This window comes from Panthera tigris, chromosome C1 (genome assembly GCF_018350195.1).
Source record: "Panthera tigris isolate Pti1 chromosome C1, P.tigris_Pti1_mat1.1, whole genome shotgun sequence".
Taxonomy (NCBI): Eukaryota; Metazoa; Chordata; class Mammalia; order Carnivora; family Felidae; genus Panthera; species Panthera tigris.
The window spans coordinates 53,706,604-53,719,168 of NC_056667.1; the positions used below are offsets into that span (position 1 = coordinate 53,706,604).

The window sequence follows — 12,565 nt, forward strand, 5'->3', positions numbered from 1 at the left end:
GTTACAAGGGGGCAGAGAATGAACCAGGTAGAATGAAGAGCATTTGCAAAGTCCCACAGTCACATTTGGACATTGTGGACAAGAAAAGTTAAGTGTGGTTGGGTTGTAAAGCTGGGGGATGGTGAGAAATTGAAGTGGAAGAATAAGTAAGGGTCATCCAAGGTGTTTAGACTTCTGTAACTGCTAATACCTAGTTTACCTTGTCTCTTTACTGTTACCCTGTCACCATTCTTGGTGATTTCTACTTCTATATGGATGATCATCAATTTCTTAAAGGCTTTTCTTTCACTATTCTTGTTTTTTCACCTGACCTGGTTCACCCATTCTCATGGACCTACTGTAGACCTTGTCATTACTGGTAAGCATGCTCTGTCTATAAGTTCAGTTTCAAGGATCCCACTCTTTGACCATCCCCTCTCCTCCTCACCTTAGGCTTATTCCCTCTATTACCTCAACCTCAGGAATAATTAATTCTCCATGTTTCTTGGCTCTGTCCTCTGAGGTTCTTTTTCATGAAAGGCTGCATATCTCTGTAGCCAGGGAGTTTTCTCATATGCTTCCTGTCAGCACAAGTTTGGACGTCCAATGGCTTCATTTCATTTTGTATCCTTTCAGTCTAAGCTAGCAGTGTGTCTGCTGCTGTGTTCTCTCACAAGACCATACAGCCTTCTGTGGCTCTCACTGGGGTTCACCCCATTAGACAAAAGCCCACAGATCTCTAAGCCCTGGTCTTTGCTTAGAAGCTATTTCCTAGTGTTAACATCTTTACCCTCTGGAAAGACCAGGCATCTCATAGCTCTCAAGTCTTGGTTTCTTTTGTTTAACCACCCTTTACTCAATGTGTACCTCTCCTCTTGTGGCAAGAGGAAACCAAGAGGCACCTTCAACACCTGCTTGGAAATTTCCTGCAGCAGATCACCCAGTTCAGTAGGTAGACTGTGCTTCCCATGTAACTGTGGATGTGTGACTTAGCTGTCTGCCTTTACATTACATTCTCTTTCCTCCAGTTTCCAGTCTGTGTTACTCACTTCCTCTTGTGCCCTCACTGTCATCAAACTCCACATTTCCACTCACAGTCTATTCAAGACAATTTAGGCTTTCTTTATCACACATCTCCAAATTTTTCTAACCCCTGTCCATCACCTGGTTCTAAAGCCACTCCCACATTTTTAAAAAAGTTTATTATGTATTCTGAGAGAGAGAGAGAGAAGCATGAGTGGGGTGGGGCAGAGAGAGAGGGAGAGAGAGAATCCCAAGCAGGTTCTGCCCTGTCAGTGCAGAGCCCAACATAGGACTTGAACTCATGAACTATGAGATCATGACCTGAATGAAAATCAAGAGTTAGATGCTCAGTCTATTGAACCATCCCAGCACCCCTCATGGATTCTCATTTTATTTTATAAGCTATAATCAGTTATTTTCATTTTTTATATTATTGGTCAAATTGCCCCATATTTGACCACTGGGAACTTATTGAAGCTGGCCCCTGTGTCATTTTGATGTGTCCCACCTTTTTTTTTTTTTTTTTTTTTTTGAGGACTTCCTTACTCTTTAGTGCTACAGGATGTTTCAGGTTGATTTTATACTTTCCTTGCCGTAACACTGGAGTCAGCCATTTCTCCAAGGAGCCCTGCTTCCTTTTTATTGGAGAATGGTATTTACAAAGCAGTATCTGGGAGCTAGATGCTCCTTGTTACTTGAGTGGCATTGTTGAAACATCTGGGCCTTCTCAGATACGTGTATGTATGTACTGGATACATGTATGTATGTACACAATATATGCAAGGTTTATATATAATATACACAAATCTATATTTCTGTATCTGTATATACATATATTAAGAGTAGGTATTCATACTAACATTTCCCATTTTATTACTTTTTAAAGTTTGTTTATTTATTTATTTAGAGAGTGGGAGTGTATCAGCAGGGGAGGGGGAGAGAGAGAGGGAGAGAGAGAATCTCAAGCAGACTTTTCACCTTCAGCGTAGAGCCAGATGTGGGGCTTGAACTCATGAACCTTGAGATCATGACCTGAGCCAAAACTAAGAGTTGGACGCTTAACTGACTGAGCCATCCAGGTGCCCCTAATATCTCCCATTTTAGCCCCAAACCATAGGATACATTCTAGTCTTCCTTTTTCCTTTTTTCCTTTCTTCACTCCTTGTCTTCCCTTCCCTCTCCCTTCCTTGCCCTTCTTTCTTCTCTTTCTTCCACCAGTAAGAAACCTGGCTTCCATTTCCCACAGTATATAACCCATTTGCTCAGTCGTGGAATACATGTAAAGTAGTTTTGGAATTGGTAACCTATACCACTGTGAAAAACAAGCATGCTAACTAGAGTTGCTAGTATTTGTTTACACTCATTTTGCCTGTGCTAAGGCAAAGGGTTACAAGGTCAAAATACTGTGTTCCAAAGTTAATTAGGATATCCCTCCCCCTCTACCCACATGGTTGTATTGTTAATTTGATATACATTAAGGTTCATTTGTTTTTGTTTTCAGTCTTCTTTTTCTTTTTCTTTTTTCTTCGTCTCTTTTATCCTTGTTGATTTTCCATTTGTTTGGCACTATCTTACATTTGAAGAATACTTCATGTTTTACAAAATGCTTCTTAAACTTGTCTCCTTGATGAGATTTATCTAGGCCATTACTTCTCACTTGGAGCTGATTCACAAGATATAAAGTGGAACCAGTTATTTGCATTTCTATCAAGTTCCAGGTGATACTGATGCTACTGGTTTGGGACTAAACTTTGAGAACCACTGATCTATGACTTCTTGAAAACAGATTCTTTAGCACCAGACCTACTGACTTCTTCATGGAGGGTCTAGGAATCTAGTGTTAACAAGTGTCCAGGTGATTATGATGACGAGACCAGTCTGGAACACTAACCTGGTCTTTGAAATTTTGGGGATTGGCAAAGTAGAGTTTTTGGGTAACATTTGTATAGATTTGGTAAAATTTGTATAGATTTAAAGTGACCTGTTCAAATGATATAGAAAAGTAATACTGTTTTAAACAATTCCTATGTATTGGTTTGTCTAGTGTAGTTTGCTCTCAGTTTATGTCACAGTCAGGAACTTGTATGGCACCATTTGATGCTATTTCTGTAGTAACTTAGTGGAGATCATTGCTTAGAGAAGTTTTAATATATTCATGGAAAAGTAATTCTGGGAATGAATAATTTGCCAGAAGGTCAGAGGACAGAATGTGTTCTCTGTAAACCACTGCGACTACCAGAATGAAATTTCAGTAATAAATATTTGTATATCTAACTTCTGAGTAGAAAAATTGCCCAAGTGATGAAATTTGCAAAGTAGCCAAATGTAAAATTTGAGAAAAAAATTTTTTTTTTTACTATTTTCACTTCTAAGTAAAGTTTACTCACATACAGAGATTAAATAAATAGTGGCACTGAATTTATGTGTGTATTGGCAAGATATAAGATATTTTGCTGCATAAAAAGTTTTCAAGGATTTCAGAAATTATTAAGTTTTGGTTATTTTAAGCCAAAGTATCTCTTTCTTACTTTAAAAATTTGATCATCATTTTAATCCTTATACATTAAAATGATCAAAATTTAGAGTGTTGTTTGGTGTTCACAAATAACTTCAAACTTCTTTTGGAAGGTAAAAGAAGTTCTTATGCTGACTTTGACAAATAACAAAGGCTTTGACAATAACAAGGCTCATGTATTCCAGGTTTCACACAAACTTTGAAAAGCTTATGCTCTCACACATATGAGAACTATCTAATGTTTTCCTCATGGAAAAAGTAATTTGAAATAATTCTCTAATTCTTTAAAGTTCTGATCTATAGAAATATTGAGATGATTCAGATTATAATAAGTTTTTAGTTGTGGCTACCGATGTCTCTATGAATCCCCTAAATAAAATGGCAACAGTAGCAGTGAAATGTCTCCTGTGATAATAAGATATGTTGGGCATAATGAAGTGAGCAGTGAGCATGTAAGCATAGGCTTCAAATGAGTTTCAGGTCTGTATGGTCTCCAAGCCTCAGTTTCTTACTTACTCAGTTTCTTACTTACTTTTTCTTTGAGAAGTTGAATTAGATCGTGATCCTCAAGCTGTTTTTATGTCAATTGTAAATGTGCTATATAATGAAATTTGATGATATATTTAATGTGGATTCTTTATTTTTGTGTCCTTTGCCTTTCAAGTACCCAGCAGTAAGGAGTACAAAATGTTTTTGGCCAATAGCTGGGATTGAAAAATGTTTTCTTTAAGGGCCAGATAGCAAATATTTAAAAAAAAATTTTTTTTAATATTTATTTATTTTTGAGAGAGAGAGACAGAGACAGAGACAGACAGAGCATGAATGGGGGAAGGACAGGGAGAGAGGGAGACACAGAATCTGAAACAGACTCCAGGCTCTGAGCTGTCAGCACAGAGCCCAACATGGGGCTGGAACTCACGAACTGTGAGATCATGACCTGAGCCGAAGTTGGACACTTAACCAACTGAGCCACCCAAGCACCCCCAGATAGCAAATATTTTAGACTTTGTGGTCCATACTGTCCCTATCACAACCTTGTAGCCATATGTAAATATATAAATGAATAAACTTGAGAATGTTAATGGACATTGAAATTTGAATTTTATGCAATTTCCTTGTATCACAGGACACTCTTCCTCTTTGTTTGTTTGTTTGTTTGTTTTTTTTTTTACCTTCTGAAAATGTAAGAAACCATTCTTAGTTCACAAGCTGTACAGAAAACAAGTTTATTTGGCCTGTGGGCTGTAGTTTTCTCACCCCTGTATAGAACACTTTGAGAATTAGTTTTAGATTGATTTTTAGAGTTTCATGATGGGGTTATCTGTTGTGGTAGTTTGGGAAATTTCTGAATGGAAATGCTTTTTTAAAAAAATAATGAATTTGTTGCGAGCAAGTGCCGGAGGAAGATGGTGGTGTAGGAGGATGCTGGGCTCACCGTGTCCTGCTGATCACTTAGATTCCACCCATACCTGCCTAAATAACCCAGAAAACCACCAGAAGGCTAGCAGAACAGATTCTCTGGAGCCAAGCGTAGACGAGAGGCCCACGGAAGAGGGTAGGAAGGGTGGAGAGGCGGTGTGCGCTCCACGGACTGGTGGGAGGGAGCCAGGGCAGAGGGGCAGCCCGCCGGCAAAGCAGAGCCCCTGAGTCTGGCTTGCAAAAGCGGAGGGGGCGGATGGAGTGTGTTCAGACAGCAAGCGGGATTTAACATCTGGAAGGTTATAAGCTAACAGCTCTGCTCGGAGATCGGGAGGGCTAGAGGACAAAGGGAGGGAGAGTTGTTGAGCCCCGGACAACAGAGCTCAGCTTGGCAGGGAACAAAGGCGCTCGCCAGCGCCATCTCCCTCGCCCATCCCCCAGCCAAAATCCCAAAGGGAACCAGTTCCTGCCAGGGAACTTGCTTGCACCACACAAACACCCAACACTGTGCTTCTGCGGATCCATCCCTCTGGCGGAGGGTCTGACTCACTCCCGGTGCCGCAGAGCCCCTCCTGAAGTGGATCACCGAAGAAAAAGTGAGCTGAGCCTGCCCCTCCTGCCGCTGTGCACCTTGCCGATCCACCCCAGCTAATACGCCAGATCCCCAGCACCACAAGCCTAGCAGTGTGCAAGTAGCCCAGACAGGCCACGGCACCCCACAGTGAATCCCACCCCTAGGAGAGGGGAAGAGAAGGCACACACCAGCCTGACTGTGGCCCCAGCAGTGGGCTGGGGGCAGACATCAGGTCTGACTGTGGCCCCGCCCACTAACACAAGTTATTCAAGACAGCACAGGGGAAGTGCCCCGCAGTTTCACACCACTCCAGGGACTATCCAAAATGACAAAATGGAAGAATTCCCCTCAAAAGAATCTCCAGAAAATAACAACAGCTAACAAACGGATCAAAAAGGATTTAAACAATATAACAGAAAGTGAATTTAGAATAATAGTCATAAAATTAACCCCTGGGCTTGAAAACAGTATAGAGGACAGCAGAGAATCTATTGCTACAGAGATCAAGGGACTAAGGAACAGCCAGGAGGAGCTAAAAAATGCTATAAATGAGCTGCAAAATAAAATGGAGACAACCACAGCTCGGATTGAAGAGGCAGAGGAGAGAACAGGTGAACTAGAAGATAAAATTATGGAAAAAGAGGAAGCTGAGAAAAAGAGGAAGCTGAGAAAAAGAGAGATAAAAAAATCCAGGAGTATGAGGGGAAAAACAGAGAACTAAGTGATGCACTAAAGAGAAATAATCTATGCATAATTGGTATTCCAGAGGAGGAAGAGAGAGGGAAAGGTGTTGAAGGTGTACTTGAAGAAATAATAGCTGACAACTTCCCTGATCTGGGGAAGGAAAAAGGCACTGAAATCCAAGAGGCACAGAGAACTCCCTTCAGATGTAACTTGAATCGATCTTCTGCATGACATATCATAACGAAACTGGCAAAATACAAGGATAAAGAGAAAATTCTGAAAGCAGCTAGGGATAAACGTGCTCTAACACATAAAGGGAGACCGATAAGACTCGTGACGGATCTCTCTACTGAAACTTGGCAGGCCAAAAAGGAATGGCAGGAAATCTTCAATGTGATGAACAGAAAAAATATGCAGCCAAGAATCCTTTACCCAGCAAATCTGTCATTTGGAATAGAAGGAGAGATAAAGGTCTTCCCAAACAAACAAAAACTGAAGGAATTCATCACCACTAAACCAGCCCTACAAGAGATCCTGAAGGAGATCCTGTGAGACAAAGTACCAGAGACATTGCTGCAAGCATGAAACCTACAGACATCACAATGACTCTAATATCTTTCTATAATAACACTGAATGTAAATGGACTAAATGCGCCAACCAAAAGACATAGGGTATCAGAATGGAGAAAAAAATAAGACCCATCTATTTGCTGTCTACAAGAGACTCATTTTAGACCTGAGGACACCTTTAGATTGAGAGTGAGGGGATGGAGAACTATTTATCATGCCACTGGAAGTCAAAAGAGAGCTGGAGTAGCCATACTTATATCAGACAAACTAGACTTTAAATTAAAGGCTGTAACAAGAGATGAAGAAGGACATTATATAATAATTACAGGGTCTATCCATCAGGAAGAGCTAACAATTATAAATGTCTATGCACTGAATACAGGAGCCCCCAGATATTTAAAACAATTACAAACATAAGCAACGTTATTGATAAGAATGTGGTAATTGCAGGGGATTTTAACACCCCACTTACAGAAATGGATAGATCATATAGACACATGGTCAATAAAGAAACAAAGGCTCTGAATGATACATTGGAACAGATGGACTTGACAGATATATTTAGAACTCTGCATCCCAAAGCAACAGAATATACTTTCTTCTCGAGTGCACATGGAACATTCTCCAAGATAGATCACATTCTGGGTCACAAAACAGCCCTTCATAAGTATACAAGAATTGAAATCATACCATGCATACTTTCAGACCAGAATGCTATGAAGCTTGAAATCAACCACAGGAAAAAGTCTGGAAAACCTCCAAAAGCATGGAGGTTAAAGAACACCCTACTGAAGAATGAATGGGTCAACCAGGCAATTAGAGAAGAAATTAAAAAATATATGGAAACAAACAAAAATGAAAATACAGCAATCCAAATGCTTTGGGATGCAGTGAAGGCAGTCCTGAGAGGAAAATACATTGCAATCCAGGCCTATCTCAAGAAACAAGAAAAATCCCAAATACAAAATCTAATAGCACACCTAAAGGAAATAGAAGCAGAGCAGCAAAGACACCCCAAACCCAGCAGAAGAAGAGAAATAATCAAGATCAGAGCAGAAATAAACAATATAGAATCTAAAAAAAACCAGTAGAGCAGGTCAATGAAACCAAGAGTTGGTTTTTTGAAAAAATAAACAAAATTGATAAACCTGTAGTCAGGCTTCTCAAAAAGAAAGGGGAGAGGACCCAAATAGATAAAATCATGAATGAAAATGGAATTATTATAACTAATCCCTCAGAAGTACAAGCAATTATCAGGAAATACTATGAAAAATTATACGCCAATAAACTGGACAACCTGGAAGAAATGGACAAATTCCTAAGCACCCACACACTTCCAAAACTCAAACAGGAAGAAATAGAAAATTTGAACAGACCCATAACCAGTGAAGAAGTTGAATCAGTTATCAAAAATCTCCCAACAAATAAGAGTCCAGGACCAGATGACTTCCCTGGGGAATTCTATGAGACATAGAATACCTATCTGTCTCAAGCTGTTCCAAAAAATAGAACGGGAAGGAAAACTTCCAGACTCATTCTATGAAGCCAGCATTACTTTGATTCCTAAACCAGAGACCCAGCAAAAAAAGAGAACTACAAGCCAATGTCCCTGATGAATATGGATGCAAAAATTCTAGACAAGATACTAGCAAATCAAATTTAACAACATATAAAAAGAATTATTCACCATGATCAAGTGGGATTCATTCCTGGGATGCAGCGCTGGTTCAATATTTGCAAATCAATCAATGTGATACATCGCATTAAAAAAAGAAAAGATAAGAACCATGTGATCCTGTCAATCGATGCAGAAAAAGCATTTGACAAAATTCAGCATCCTTTCTTAATAAAAACCCTCGAGAAAGTCAGGATAGAAGGAACATACTTAAAGATCATAAAAGCCATTTATGAAAAGCCCACAGCTAACATCATCCTCAATGGGGAAAAACTGAAAGCTTTCCCCCTGAGATCAGGAACACAACAGGGATGTCCACTCTTACAGCTGTTGTTTAACATAGTGTTGGAAGTTTTAGCATCAGCAATCAGACAACAAAAGGAAATCAAAGGCATCCAAATTGGCAAAGATGAAGTCAAGCTTTCACTTTTGCAGATGACATGATACTCTACATGGAAAACCCAATAGACTCCACCAAAAATCAGCTAGAACTGATACAGGAATTCAGCAAAGTTGCAGGATACAAAATCAATGTATAGAAATCAGTTGCATTCTTATACACTAATAATGAAACAACAGAAAGAATATAAAGAAACTGATCCCATTCACAATTGCACCAAGAAGCATAAAATACCTAGGAATAAACCTAACCAAAGATGTAAAAGATCTGTATGCTGAAAACTATAGAAAGCTTATGAAGAAATTGGAGAAGATACGAAGAAATGGAAAAACATTCCATGCTCATGAATTGGAAGAATAAATATTGTTAAAATGTCAATACTACCCAAAGCTATCTACACATTCAATGCAATCCCAATCAAAATTGCACCAACATTCTTCTTGAAGCTAGAACAAGCAATCCTAAAATTTGTATGGAACCACAGAAGACCCCGAATAGCCAAAGTAATATTGAAGAAGAAAACCAAAGTGGGAGGCATCACAATCCCAGACTTGAGCCTCTACTACAAAGCTGTAGTCATCAAGACAGCATGGTTTTGGCACAAAAACAGACACATAGACCGATGGAATAGAATAAAGACTCCAGAATTGGACTCACAAAAGCATGGCCAACTAATCTTTGACAAAGCAGGAAAGAATATCCAATGGAAAAAGACAGTCTCTGTAACCAATGGTGCTGGGAGAACGGGATAGCAACATGCAGAAGAATGAAACTAGACCACTCTCTTACACCATTCACAAAAATAAATTCAAAATGGATAAAGGACCTGAATGTGAGGCAGGAAACCATCAAAACCCTAGAAGAGAAAGCAGGAAAAAATTTCTCTGACCTCAGCCATAGCAGTTTCTTACTTGACACATCTCCAAAGGCAAGGGAATTAAAAGCAAAAATGGACTTTTGGGACCTCATGAATTAAAAAGCTTCTGCACTGCGAAGGAAACGATCAACAAAACTAAAAGGCAGCCAATGGAATGGGAAAAGATATTTGCAAATGACATATTGAACAAAGGGCTAGTATCCAAAATCTATAAAGAACTCACCAAACTCCACACCCAAAAAACAAATAATCCAGTGAAGAAATGGGCAGAAGACATGAATAGACACTTCTCTAAAGAAGACATCCAGATGGCCAACAGGCACATGAAAAGATGCTCAATGTCACTCCTCATCAGGGAAATACAAATCAAAACCACACTCAGATATCTCCTCATGCCAGTCAGAGTGGCTAAAATGAACAATTCAGGAGACTATAGATGCTGGCGAGGATGTGGAGAAACGGGAACCCTCTTGCACTGCTTGTGGGAATGCAAACTGGTACAGCCACTCTAGAAAACAGTGTAGAGGTTTCTCAAAAAATTAAAAATAGATCTACCCTATGACCCAGCAATAGCACTGCTAGGAATTGACCCAAGGGATACAGGAGTGCTGATGCATAGGGGCACTTGCAACCCAATGTTTATAGTAGCACCTGCAACAATAGCCAAATAATGGAAAGGGCCTAAATGTCCATCAATGGATGAATGGAGAAAGAAGATGTGGTTTATATATATAAAATGGAATACTACTTGGCAATGAGAAAGAATGAATTATGGCCTTATGTAGCAATGTAGATGGAACTGGAGAGTGTTATGCTAAGTGAAATTAGTCATACAGAGAAAGACAGATACCATATGTTTTTACTCTTATGTAGATCCTGAGAAACTTGACAGAAGACCATGGGGGACAGAGAGGGAAGGAGGGAAACAATAAGAGTCTCTTAAAAACTGAGAATAAACTGAGGGTTGATGGGGGGTGGGAGGGAGGGGAAAGTGGGTGATGGGCATTGAGGAGGGCACCTGTTGGGATGAGCACTGGGTGTTGTATGGAAACCAATTTGACAATAAATTTCATATTAAAAAAAACCCAAAATGGTATCTTATGGGTATATAGCACTTTAAAGTTTTCAAAAATCCTTTTATGTTATCCTCTTTAATACTTACAATAGCCTTGTAAAGGTGAGTAGTGCAGGCATTTTTCTCTGTTTTACTGATTGTGAAAACCAAAGCTCACAAAAGGAACTCTCTGACTATGGCTCATAAGCAAACAGGACTTAATTTTAGGTCTCAGTTTAATTTAGTGTGCTTCCCACAATAAGATTATCCCTTACACAGCACCCAATAGACTGATTTGCACCTTAAAAGGCCTGGAAATGTTGTTTCTTGATTGATTTCTTTTAGGTCTAAAGTAATACTAAAGTCTATCTCAGGAAACATGAAAATCTATCATAATTCACAACATTTAATACTAGGGGTATATGTACGAACGATTCGGGCCCATTTCTTTCATGTTGTGTTTATATCTGAATTTTCAGGTATGTGCTAGTTAGCAGAGTTTCTAAAGCATTGCTTTCCTGCACTGAATTTGCATATTTATCACTTACAGTTTTTCCCTCCAAAAGGGCTGCAAGATTTCTGAAGGCAGTGATCATGTCTAAATATTAATACTCTCTCCCCATTTGCAAGGTTTTTTTTAACCTTTTAAAAAAAGTTTATTTTCAGAGAGACGCACAGAGAGTGAGAGCAGGGGAGGGGCAGAGAAAGAAGGAGAGAGAGAGAGAGAGAGAGAGAGAGAATCCCCAGCAGGTGGATCCCATCATGGTGCTTGAACCCACGAACCATGAGATCATAACCTGAACAGACACCAAGAGTTTGACGCTTAACCAACTGAGTCACCCAGGAGCCCCTATTATTATTATTGAGTTTTGAGAGATCTTTATATCTTTTGGAGACAAGTGCTTTATTAGATAGATGATTGGGAAATGTATTCTCTCAGTCTGTGGCTTGTCTTTTTGTTGTTTCATAGTGTCTCTCTTTCAGAGGAGTTTTCAACCTTGAGAAGAGTCCAATCTGAATTTGTTCTTTTATGGATCATGCTTTTGGTGTTGCATCTAAGGACATGTTACCTTACCCAAGGTCACAAATTTTTTTTCCCGTGTTCTCTTCTAGACGTTTTATAGCTTTAGATTTTATATTTGAATTGATGACCCATTTTGAATTAATTTTTGAATCTGGTGTGAGTAGAGATTGAAATCTGTTTTGTTTTGCGTATAGATGTCCCATTGCTCACCACCCTTCTCCACAGACCTGCTTTTGTACCTCTCTAGAAAGCTGGTTGTCCATATAGGTCTTCGTCTCTATTCTGTTCCATTCATCTATTTTTCTCTATACTAATACTCTATTGACTTGACCATTGTGATTCCAAAGCTATAACTTCTTGTTTTGTTATTTTAGTGGTTGCTTTAGGATTTGTAATACAGGTTTTTAACTCATCACGGTCTAACTTATGTACCTCCGAGGAATATTATACCACTTCATGTGTAGCATGAGAACATTACAACTGCATACTTACATTATGTCCCGCACTCCCAAGCTTGGAGCCAATGTCATATGTTTTACTTCTGTCTGTTATAAACCTTACACTACATGGTTATTATTTTTGCTTTAAGCAGTCAGTAAATACCCTTTTTCAAAAAATCATGATTTAATAAATACGCTGTAGTTACAAAGATCTGAGGATAATGTTGTTTTGAAAACTGGATAGTTTCCACAGACAAGACATTTTAGAATAACTGAAAAAATTCAAGAATCTGTTTTCCAGTGATTTTTTTTTCTATTTTCTTGGAAAAAT

General features: G+C 39.0%; 1 protein-coding gene across 8 annotated transcripts in view; it reads left to right on the forward strand.

The window, feature by feature from the left end:
* LEPR (leptin receptor) overlaps positions 1–12,565 on the forward strand; it is a 189,374-nt gene that overhangs the window by 123,238 nt on the left and 53,571 nt on the right. Inside the window, exon 1 of one of the 8 annotated variants that reach the window (XM_042997495.1) lies at positions 15–87. The exons of the other annotated variants lie outside the window; for them this stretch is intronic. The gene's annotated coding sequence lies outside the window, so the exon portion shown is untranslated. Of the gene's footprint in view, positions 1–14; positions 88–12,565 lie in introns of those variants that run through there. 8 annotated transcript variants of the gene reach the window in all.